This window comes from Chelonia mydas, chromosome 11 (assembly GCF_015237465.2).
Source record: "Chelonia mydas isolate rCheMyd1 chromosome 11, rCheMyd1.pri.v2, whole genome shotgun sequence".
Taxonomy (NCBI): domain Eukaryota; kingdom Metazoa; phylum Chordata; order Testudines; family Cheloniidae; genus Chelonia; species Chelonia mydas.
This window is the reverse complement of record NC_051251.2, coordinates 23955847-23968784: the sequence shown is the minus strand read 5'-3', so window position 1 is coordinate 23968784 and position 12938 is coordinate 23955847.

The following is a 12938-nucleotide window of genomic DNA, read 5'->3' as shown; positions in this document are numbered from 1 at the left end:
CTTTTGTTCTAACCATTAGGAATGTTCGCTATTGAAATGCACAGATCTGTAGCCTTAAACTTAGATAAAGTAACTGATATCAGTAAAAAGAGAGAGAATTTAATTGGTCAGTTCACAACTTGGACAGCCACACAAACTGCAGTTCAAAACATGGGCAAACAATCCAGATGTTAGCTACACAGACACAGAAAAGGAAATTTGGGAAATAGAGGTAAAGAGCTACTTGAGTGGTTAGCAGCCTATCAATCCCAGCTGAGGTTGCAAGTGATCAGAGAGAAGTTCAAAGGAGAGTTCCTTCAGCAAGAGAAGGTGGGCCTTAAATACACAATACCCACACAAGGACACAGTTTCCTTACACATTTTCTTGTATGAGTCACTCTGATGAGGCACCACTGATGCTGCTTAGGTCCACAAACAGCCTCACTTGAGGCAAGAAGAACATTTTGAGGCTGTGAGCCAGCTGTTGGCTAGTCACAAGGAGTCTGAAAAGATAGTAACCTTTTTAAAAAACATCTAAAAATATCGGAAGCATGGATCAAAGCCTTATTTTCCTAAGTCCATCTGAGAAGGAAAACAGTGGCCAAAAATATGAGTATTTAAAAAAAAAATGACAGCAACAAAGAAAAATGCGAAGTTTGCCAGTGAGTGAAAAGAACTCAGCTGTTAATCAAAAGAAATCTGTGTCCATCTCAGAACTGGGAACACTTGAACAAAAATTCCTCTCTCCAGTCTCCCCAGTGCCTGTTGCATCAGGCATGAACAAATTGTGATAGAAAGATTCAGTTACATGAAATGTCTGCTCCTATTTGGATCTTCATCACCCAGTCCCATGCAGTTCAGAAACAAAATGCTTCCACAGCCTGGGTGATTTGAGGATGACTTGCTCAGCTTGAAGCAAAAGTCAGATCTATAGTTCTCTGCTTCTTCTGTTGGCTTTTGTGAGATGGAAAGCTACTGATTTTAACAGATGAAAATGACCCATTAGGCATAAAATGTGAAAATATTTAATCGCCCACTCCTAGCCATGTTGTAAAGAAACCTGTTGTGGTTAAAAAATGACTCGGTCAGTTCATTAGGGATTTTCCAAAGTTTCCTATAAAAAGAAAACTGTGGGAAATGAATGATTGCATAATCACTAACACATGCCAATTCATATAAGCCTATTATCTTTTATGGCATTTTGTACTCTATTGTCCTTACTCTGGTGAATTGCTATCTTACAACCCTTTTCCCTATTAAATTATTTACACACTTTGCTCTCTCCAGCCCTTTCACATCAGTAAGATATTTAGCATCTGCATTAGCAAAAGAAAACAAAGAGAAAGGGTGTCCTCTGTGTTTTTCACGTCATGATTTTCTCATGTACTCTGGAAACTGAAACAAGAAACTCCTTGAAAATAGGGTGGACCCTTTTAAAGTTAGAGAATGGAATAATATTAACTCAAAACTGGGGGGGGGGGAGATATATGTTTTTTGCCTAGGGATCTAAAAACAAATGTTACTGTTTCACTGATACTTGATTTATATGTATATAAGATCATGGATACAATTTTCACAGATAAGTGCCTAGTACATGCCTAAATACCTTTTAAAATCTGGCCCTAGGTGACTTAGGATCCTAAATCTCATTGACTTGCAAAGAGATTTAAACTCCTAAGGAAAAAATTTGTAAAGGTATTTAGTCACTGCTTCACTCAGCATTGCAAGGCCATGGTGATTATGTGCCTAGGTAACTTTGAAAATCCCCCATAAGTGATTTATGTGGCTAAATCCAATTTTCAAAACTGATTTAGGCACTACGGTCCAGATTTTCTGAGGCACATGTGCCTAAAGAAATGGCTGGGAACCTAGTGGGATTTTCAAAAGTATCTAGGATTTATTTATTTACATCTATAAATACCTTCAAAAATCAGGGCTATCAGCCTTGCAATATTATTGGAGCAATGCCTAAATAGCTTTAACAATCTGGGCTTTAGGAGCATAAAATCTCTTTGAAAGTCAATTGGATTTAGGCTTCTCACTCTTGAAAATGAGACTTAGCCATCTAGATCACTGAAGCCTTGCAATGCTGGGTGGAACCACACAGAATTCCCTTAAATGTCTGTGCCTAAATCACTTCTGGAAATGGGATTAAGGCTCCTAAGTCACTACGGTACTTTTGAAAAATTGTTCCCTGACTTTACTTCATCCACTTAAGCACTTGAAAACACAAAAATGCCAGAAGCCACAGCTATTGGAAAATAAATGGAAACACTTGTACTGTGAATACTTACCTATGGCAGGGGTTCTCAACCTTTTTCTTTCTGAGCCCCTCCCCCCAATATGCTATATAAACGTCATGTTCCACCTGTGCCACAAAAAATGTATTTCTGCATATCTATTAGATTAAAAGCCAGAGCTAGCATTAGGGGATACCAAGCAGGGCAATTGTTCAAGGCCCCATGCCAGCAAAACTAAGTTTGCTTCATCCCCATGCAGCCAGGTTCAGACTTCAGCTTTGGCCCTAGGCAGAGGGGCTCAGGCTTCGGCTTTCTTCTCTGGGCTCCAATGACTAATGCCAGCCCTGCCCTCTGGTTTACTTTGGCGGACCCCCTGAAACCTGCTTGCGGTCCCCCAGGGGTCCTCGGACCCCTGGTTGAGAACCACTGACCTATGGTTCCATCAGTTATCAGTACATTACCACTTGTATCACATATATTCTTGGGCAGAACATGACAATTGCAAAAGTCACTCTCAAAACCTATTTAAATGTTACCATGCTTTAGATGAAGTAGTAGCTGAAGTCACTGATTGCAAGCTGGATTGGCACTGGTTATTTCTTTAGTACAAAAATACAAATCTGGCCTACTCAAAATACCTAGTCCTGCTTTTAGTTTAGACTCTTCCCTCCCTTCTTCTTGTGTTTCATACTTACTCATATGTTGGATAAGAACTTAAAATCAATATTCAAGATCTCATGGTGCTTTTCATAAAAGAAGGAGTTTGCAAAATATTATCTTGTAATAATTTTTGCTGAGTGAATTTGTGTGCTGATAATTATGTGCTCGCTGATCTTCGCTGCATCTGAGCTCAGTCTACTGCCACAACAGTCAGATCATTTTCATACATTATTCTGATTTATTAGTAGCAGTGCCTCTAGGTTCCAGCTGAGATCAGGACCTGGTTGTACTGAATGCTGTACAAACACACACTGAGAGACAGTTCCCGTCCCAAAATGTTTACAGTCTAAATAGACAAGACAAAGTGTGGGAGGGCAAACAGAGTGTTTATGTGATTTGCCCAAGATCACACTAATCAGTGGTAGAACTGGGGACAGAATCTTGGTCTCCAGACTTCCAGGCCAATTGGCTTCCTATCCATTGGGCCACACTGTGAATCAACAGGAACCTATTAACATTCAACTGTTATGTTCTAGCACCTACTAAGAGGATGCGTCAGTATAAGAACAATGCCATCCTTTTCTGAGAAGACTCTTTCATAAGAAGCTGTCTATGGCATGACTTCAATACGTTTCTTCACATACTAATGACCCCTGTCTTTCCTGTGCCAAAGGCTTCTAAACACTTCCAGCATTTGTTATCCTTTGCCAAGGTCAACCTGTCATATGGGCAGGTGCCCATAAAAGTTTATGGCAATTATAAAGTGTATCCACTTTAAATCAATTTATCTTGTTAAACAGAAAGAAAGACTACATTAACCCTCTTCCTTCCTTCTAACCAAACCTCTCTCTCCCCTTTCACCATATCCCCACAAAACTGAGCTCATTTACATCACAATAAGCCTTCTAGGACCTATTTATGCTCCCACTCACTAGTTAGAGTGTAAATATTCATTATATCTGTTACATTTTAAAACAATTTTGGCCTGCATAATTTTATAACAGTTTCATTATTCACTAAAAAATTTTAAACCAACACCTAATGTTACTTAAATGCATGTAGATGTTTTTGTGGTTGAATAATAACATCTGTTTTGATTTTTGAACCACAAAAGTACATTTAATCTGGCCTTCCTTTTTTTGAACTTTTCACATCTGCTCAGGCTTGAATCCCATAAACTAAATACCAGATATTTTCAAAATGCAAGAAGTTTACCTGCACCATTGTTGTGCCAGCTCCAAAGACCTTTTTATAGGACCCAGATAAAAAGTCAGAAGACTAATAATAATACTGTAAACCATGCAGTCACAGAGCACTGTGTATTTATTACTCTTTTCTATTATTTTTCTCAGTCAATTCATGGGCTCAATCCTACAACTCTTATTCACACAGGTGGACCCATTTACTTTGATACAATTATTAAGGTGAATAAGGGTTGTAGGCTAGGACTCCATGCTCTTCTACACACTGCACTACTACACACTGCAGTATTGCCTTAAAATTCAAGCAAGCACTCAAAAAAATCAGATGATCCACTGTGCTTTAAGAAATCCAAAGAGGTCAGATCACTCAGTAAAGGGGATGTTTGTGCTATCTCAAATGTGTGGTGGTGGTGTGTGAAGTTGAGAAAGTTTGATTTGTTTAGCAACAGCTAAAACCAGGGGAGGTTTTGGTTTTACAAAACCTAGTCAGACAGATTTATTTATTTATTTATTTATTTTGGAAACCCAAAAATGGACGTGGGTAGGATCCGGGTCCTATTTTATCTAAACCTCCAAAATCAAAAGGGATGGAGGGATGACTCCAGATAAATGGTTCTAGACTATGTCTAATTCAAAGAACCACCCAGAAGTCTGGGGGTTGAAATCCTGACACTATTGAAATCAATGGGAATTTTGTCATTTATTTCAATAGGACCAGAATTTCACCTTGGATATTCAGTCAAGCAGTTCTTTGGTATTAATTCTTATTATTTTGGGATCTGCTGCTTAACTTTTCAAATTCCCTTGTTTTATTTCTGACTTTTCTTTGTTACAGTGACTAATAATGTATGTATTCTCAGCTACCACAGAATCTCACCATCCACTTATCCCCAACATCCTCACCCATTCGGCTTCCCTTCCATTATCAGAAATATGTACATGAAAAACTACTACTTCCTTGAGCCCAATCCTATGGAAGTTGATGGAAGACGTGCCTGAGAATGGAATGCTGCACCAATCTATGGTGTTACATAAAATGTTGAATCAGTACTGTATTAACATGTTAACATTATTGTGAAAAAGATTCAGAGGCCAAATTCTCCATGCCTGAGGGTACCAGTACCACTGGTTAACTTCAACAATCCTCACATGTGACCTGTGATGGACAAAGAAAGCCTATTATTTTACTTACAACAACATTTATAATTGAACATACAGTTCTTACACAGCTTCCCATGATTTGCCCTAAGGAACCTTGCCAGGTCAAAATAACCCCAAGAATCAGACTCTTAAAACATTTGGATTGAAAGGTAGGAAGGTTTGCACAAGAGCATGTTGGCTTTGGGAGCAATTGGAGAAAGTTATCTATACACTGCCCTTGATTTACACCCCAAATGCTTCCCTCCACACAAAGGACTGAAACTGTGTCATGATGTAACAATCTATAAGAATCACAAAGACTGTAACAAGTCAGAAATGGATTAAAAAGCACTTTAAGGCTTGTTAAAGAAATCCCCCCGTTCCTGAGAAGCATTTTTAGCATCTTATTAGTGGTATTTGATCTGACTAACATATTGACTAGACATTTGAATAGGAGATGAATCCTTTTTGATGGATCACAAAGGGAATATAAATTCAAGCCAGGCACTTTTCCAAATTTTTCTTTTAGAATAACCCAAGCAGTCAATAACTTCTCTAAAGGTTTTTTCCTTGCCCCACAAAAGACTGTCCTAAGGGTGGTTTGGACAGGAAGTTACTTTTCTTCTGAAATGTAATTATTTATATTGAATTAATTCAAATGGAAATTGTTTTATAGTGCTCTCTACCTGCTGTATTAAATTCAATATACCTTTATGGGCTCAAAAAATACTATTTCCTAGGCAATGTATAGTTCAGTAACTTTTTCAACTGGACTTTTCACAGAACTAGGAGCTTATTACCAGCACTATATTCATAATAAATGTCTCTCTCATGCACTGCTCAGAGGTTTATGGATAAAGGGAGGGAGGTGATTTTGCTGGTAGACCAATTCACAGAAATGTCTTGAAACCTTTCCATCAGTCTGCAATATCTCTGATTCACCAAAGTGTTCCATTTTTTGTGATTACCTTCCAACATCACTGTTGTGACACTCCATATTCTTCATAGAAATATGCTTAAGATATGAATATGGCATAGCTAAGATATACTTTATGCTAGATGACTCATGTAAGATATCGTTGGAAAGGTTATGATTTACTGAATGTGATTATCCAACTTATATGCATGTATAATTTCTGTGCCTGAAGTTACAAACACATCCCTGTGGCCTGCACCGCTTCCTGCAGCTCCCATTGGGAACGGTGAACTGCGGCCACTGGGAGCTGCGGACAGCCATGCAAATGTAAACAAACTGTCTGGAAGCCCGCCAGCAGATTACCCTGATGGGGTGCACATTGCCCACCACTGCTCTAAATCCTTGCAGTAGATGACTAACTCTGTAATGACCTGACCTGAAATGCTGGATCCAAATATTCCTAAACTAAGTGGAAGTTCAATTGTAGACCTGAATATGGATCCAGATTTGCAGCTCAGGTCCATCTTTAGTTGAAAAATTCAGTGATCATCTCTAAGTTTCGATGTCCACTTCCCACTGAAAAATGGTTTGCGGAATTCATAAACTCTAACACAATCCTAAAAAAAAAAATCCTACAAAATCAAAATTCCAACAAGGTTCTCCTGCCCACAGATTTTCCCTAAACGTGAACAGAAATATGCTTGGGGCTTAATTTCTTGAGGCACTGAGCATTTCTTGAGGCACTATTAGAAGAAATGAGAACTGTGGTTGCTCAGCATCTCTGAAAATCAGACCACATCAATGCCTATTATAAAAATACTAGAGTTATGCAGAACAGTAATTCTCTCTATTTTATCCTTGCAGTACAGATCACAGCCTGGGAGTATACACACATTGAAACTCTAGGGAAACAACCTGGAATATGGCTAATATTCTTAAGAAATCAGTTATGGTTATTTCAAGATATTAGAAAATATACATCTGTCCACATGATATATCCAATGCCAAATACTGCAAATTGCCAAAGCATGCATTTCAAGAGCTTTGGGGCGGAATCTTCATGCAGAGAAAAGTTAGAGGCATGTCAAGTAAAGCACTCACAACACCAAAGTAACTTCAAAAAGGTTTTCAAATTCATTTGATGGAATAATGACCCTACACATAAATTTAGCCATTTCCAGCACATATCCCTACTTAATGCTACAATTATTTCAGTAGCTCTTTTTTATATCAGAGCATTGGAAATTTTTTTCCTTCTTCAGATAAAACAAGATTTCAAATCTGAGAAAATCTAATAGTTAAATAAAAACAATGGGGAATGTAAATGTCAACCATCTCCAATTGTTATTACTGCTATTCCTTATTATGTGACTTTTATATCAGAGTTTCTACCCTTCCTCTTGCTCCCAGCCTATCAATCTATCATTTTTAATCAATGGTAAACACCATTTAAAATTACTTTTAGCATCTAAGAAAAAAATTGGTAAAATAAACCCAAGAGATTACCTTAATTATCAGCCAAAATCCTGAACCTTTCTCCACAGGTACATACATCTCAAAAGGAAATGCAGCTGTTGCAGGATACAGAAAGTTCACACAGGGGCTGCACACCACACAGCACTGTTCTGCAGGGAACTCAATAAGCCTGAATCATAGAACTGGAAGGGACCACAAGAGGTCATTTATTCCAGCCCCCTGCACTCATGGCAGGACTAAGTATTATCTAGACCATTCCTGACAGGTGTTTGCCTAACCTGATCTTAAAAATATCCAACGATGGAGATGCCACAACCTCCCTAAGCAATTTATTCCAGTGCTTAACCACCATGAGTTAAGAAGTTTTTCCTAATGTCCAACCTAAACCTCCCTTGCTGTAATTTAAGCCCGTTGCTTCCTGTACTATCCTCAGAGTTCAGAAAAAAAATTTCTTCCTCCTCCTTGTAGCAACCTTTTACATACTTAAAAACTGTTATGTCCCCTCTCAGTCTTCTCTTTTCAAGACTAAACAAAATCATTTTTTTCAATCTTCCCTCATAGGTCATGTTTTCTAGATATTTAATCATTTTTGTCTCTCTTCTCTGGACTCTCTCCAATTTGTCCATATCCTTCCTGAAACGTAGCGCCCAGAACTGGACACAATACTCCAGTTGCGGCCTAATCAGCGCAAAGCAGAGTGGAAGAATTACTTTTCATATCTTGTTTACAAAACTCCTGCTAATGCATCCCAGAAGGATGTTCACTTTTTTTTTTGCCAGTGTTACACTTTTGACTCATATTTAGCTTGTGGTCCACTATGACCGCCAGATCTGTTTCCGCAGTACTCCTTCCTAGGCAGTCAGTTCCCATTTTGTATGTGTGCAACTGATTATTCCTTCCTAAATGGAGTACTTGGCATTTCTCCTTCCTGAATTTCATCCTATTTGCTTCAGACCGTACTGAAGCATATTGAGGGGTCAGGGTGGAAGATGTGCATAATTGTAGACAGTCAATGTAGACTCGCTGGCCAACCCCTCTGTATAGGGTGGTGAGTAGCATCATTGGTAGGCTACAGTGGCCCATGAAGCCGTGCTGCTCCATAATCTAAGAGGAAAGACTCAATATCCTCAACACCTCACTGGAACTCCTTTGACAAAAGCCCCATTCCTGAGACTTTGCACAGAGGAGTGGAATTGGGCCAGAATGATTTCTTTCAGTGAAATCTAAGCAACAATACAAACATCCCTGTTTTCAGTTGGATTCAGTTTCAGCTTAGCTCAGGGGGAAAACACCTGATCACTGCTCCAGAATATGAGCTTTAGCTGTTCAATAGAAACGCCTCCTAACTTAAAAGTTATTTTAGAGAAAATGACGATTGAGTGAAAGAGTCTTCTGGGCATCTCTACATGTTCAGTTCAGCTGAAGCGACAATATCTGGACTGGAACTCCAGGACAGGATTTCTAAATGAGCCAGAGCCTTGCCTGCTGCACCAGTTGTTTTAAATTATAACTATTCCAGAGACATCAACATTACTTTACTGAAACCTTTTCTGAAACAGAAATACTGAGCTCTTCCCCTGAGCCTCTGTCAGAATCATATGGATCCATCACCCCAACCCACTATTTGTAGCACAAGTTGCTTGTGTTGGTTTTTTCTTCATCTCTTCTGCATAGTCAGCCCTGCTCTTTGATGTTACTCAGTCACTATTTCCTTTGCCTTCACTTTTATCTCTGTCCTGGCACTCTTCCTTGCAGCATCCTCTTCACCAGATGGTCTCCATCTCTCCTTCAGAAGTGCCCAAAATATTCCAGCTATCTCCTCTTGATCTTTCCCCAGCAGCAAATCTCTTTATCCTACAAAGTTGGAGTACCAATGGGTTTCTCGTCCTTTCTACCCTGTGCCTTTATATGACACTTGTTAAAAGAATACATTGGAAGCAGCTAACAGCTCCTCATTAAGCATGATGCACTCATTTTTAAGAGACTTCTAATGGTAAAATTCAGAATGGGCATAAGGTGGTAGAATTGCATTTACTTAGTAGAATTGCACCCACTTTCTCCTGCTCTGCATCTGAGCCCTAGTTTTTAAACCAGGGATCCCAACTTTTTTCATATGATGATCTACACAGATCCTTTAATCTGAAGATCAGAACCACTTTCATTATGCATGCTCAGAACAATGCTAGTCTCTATTCAGCAACATATCATTACAAAGATTATTATTACTGTGGTATCATCAGAGGAGCCAACAAAGTCTCTGTATTATATATTTTTAAGATGGCGTTTCGAGGCTGTAATATCAGACTCAAGAAATTTAGAGAGAAAAACTTGTCACAATTTGTACCTTCCTAATAAGTCACTGAAGCTCTGGCAACAATCACTTTTAGTTGTTATTGGCAACACGGTATAGTCATACATAAAGCTTTAGATATTGTGTGGAAGCACAAGCAGTGAATAAAATTCTGCATAGTATTGTAGTGTATATTACACAAATATAGTGGGTGGGATTGGTGTTTGTTTCTTTTAAAGAGAAAAAAAGAACTCTGAAATGACCTTCAGTTCCCAAGTTATTTAGAAAAAGAGTTGAACTGAACCACTTCACTGATAATGAAGTGCAATACCAACACAAGGGGTTTTTTTTACATAAATCTAAAACTTAAGCATTAGTTCAAAACTAACTAAGCAATAACAAAGCTTTAGTTTTCAACCTCAATTGCCTTCTGATCTTTTACTGTAGTCCCCTTGGCACTGTCACTTCAAAAATCACAGTATAATGCAGTGTAGTGTTTTCCAGTGTCAGTAAAACAAAAGCTTTATTGAATAAATATGTGTGAAAATGTTGCAAACAAAAACATCTCCACAGGCAGCACCTGATTTGCTCTCAGCAACCCTCTCTAGTGTCATATCAGAACTCAGCAGGTAACTGGACAGGACTAACTTCCTGTCACATCACAGTATTGTTTATTTCAAGGTTCTTTGTCCTTTAAAAAAAAATGTAGCAAAACCACATTTTCCTTATAGAAACCTAATAATATACTTTTGATATCATGGAATAGAAAGGTGGGATGGATTTTCCAGAAATCAGGAGCTGCTGTTCAACTAATATAGCCCTTTTTAATCTGCACATTTTATCATGACTATGCAAAAATGACTCTTGTTTAATATGATGGTTCTGATAAATATGTAGGGGTAGTGGGGAATTTTGTAGGGGTAGTGGGGAACACAGTTTTATCTTGTCATGGAAGTGCAAAGGCAAGGTGAAAACTAAGATATATTTTATATGGTGCCACAACTGATGCCTAAATGGATGACTCAAGAAATATGTTTCTCTTTACATTTTCTACTTCCTAACTAGCACACATTGCAATACTCTAAAGCAAAACTATTACCATAGTACTGCGGATCGTAACACTCCTGTGACAGAGTTCAACCTCACTGTGTTAAGGCCTCTAATAGAGCTGGATGAAATATTTCATCTGAAACTTTTGTTTGCTGAAAAATTGAAATTGGGGTCAACCAAATATTTCTGAATTTGCTGAGCTGTTCTGGTCAAAAAATAATAAAAAAAAAATCCTAAGAAATCAAAATATTTCAGTTTGACATTTTTGCAACAAAACATTTCCGTTTTGTGAAAAAGACTTTTCATTTAGAATTTTACTTCTTTTTTAAAAAAATTAGAAGGCTTAAAAAGCTTCAGAATGAAACATTTTGTTTTGGGTCAAATCAACCTTTTTGTTGACCAAAAATGGATTTTATTTTTTTACTTTTTGATTACTAAAAAAATCATATTTTTTTCAGGGGAAACCAAAAGTAGTTTTTAATGTTTCAGTAGTGTCAGAGACCTTAAAAATCAGTTATTCATACAGATCTTGTTTCTAATTCCCCATTTTTCCCTTCTGCTCCTGGGACAACTACTCTCATAAATGTCTAGGCCAGTGAAATCTCACTAATTACAATTAGTAGGTGCCTCTTTCACCAGGAGTTAAAACACTATCTCAGGTTTACAATAGCATTTACTGAACAACTAGCACAACATAGTCCATTGAATTCCTTTTTGAATTAGGATCAGTTACGGTTTTTAAATGATTTGTGCCCTTGTTAAATTCCTAAAAACCTTATATTTGACATTTGAAAGATCTGCAGAACTCATCTGAATTGCAAACAATCTAATATAAATGAAAATATTTTCAGTAGCAGACGTAACAAGAATGTTCAATTGTGAACGCTTAATTTGAATAGGCTTGCACTAAAAAGCATGGGTTTTGTTAATTCTCTTTTGGACTCATTAAAATAAAGTAATGGAAAAGTAGCTTCATGAGCTATGAAATAAGGAGCTTTTACAACAAATATGAAAAACAGAGAGAGCTAATAGCCATAAGCAAGTGGCCAGAATCACTGACACCAGGTATCCAGAAAAGAGCCCGTGTTTTTTCTTATTCTTCTAAAGACTATATATGTACACAAAAAGGATGGGAGCATGGTTGGTAATCAGATTGAGGTGATATTTGCTTGATATTTAGCTCTTTACTTGAATATGAGCATCAACCTGAATGCCAGGCTGTTCCCATCCATGGGCCTACCTACTGTGAAGTCACAATTGGATTTTTCTGAATCCCAGACCTCAGCATGAGATGGTGACTCCTCTTCTCACCCAGATCCAGTCTGAGAATAAATGGATCCTAGATTTGGGAATTCTTTTCCAGGGAATCTCCAATTTATCACCCTTCTCCATCTAGAAGAATGAGCTGAGTTGGGAACGCAGCTCTTCATTCTTCGTGTTATACTAAAGGTGACTTCCTGAAGCGGCAGCTGCATGGTTTTCATTCTCCCTCCCAACTGAGGGGATTCTCAACCCTCCAAAAGGCCATGACTGCCAGGAGTCTCTTATCTCTTCCACACACACAGAGTGTAGAAGGAGGCAGAAGGACCTCGCAGCTCACAGAGTCATGCAGACCTCTCTAACGATATCACCAAATATCACCAGATATCACCAAAATAATTGACCGCTCTGTGAGCACCCTGAACTAGTGAGGATACAGGTATAGCTGGCCACCTACTACGTCCATAACTGAGCGTCCATTCTTCTCTGTGGTATATTCAGACTATGTAGTGGGTGGTCAACTCTTCTCTAGTTAAAAAGGGCAGGTAGAAGTTATTCAAATGCTATGAAATGAGGTAGGGACAACTCTGCAATACAAGAGAGATTATATCAGACAGAGGCAGAAACAATTTACTAGAAAATCAGAAGCAGATGTATAGGGAACAGAGAAAGAGAGAAGGAAGGAAGGAAAACATGCAATTCTGGAAGGAAGATAAGAAAGAAGC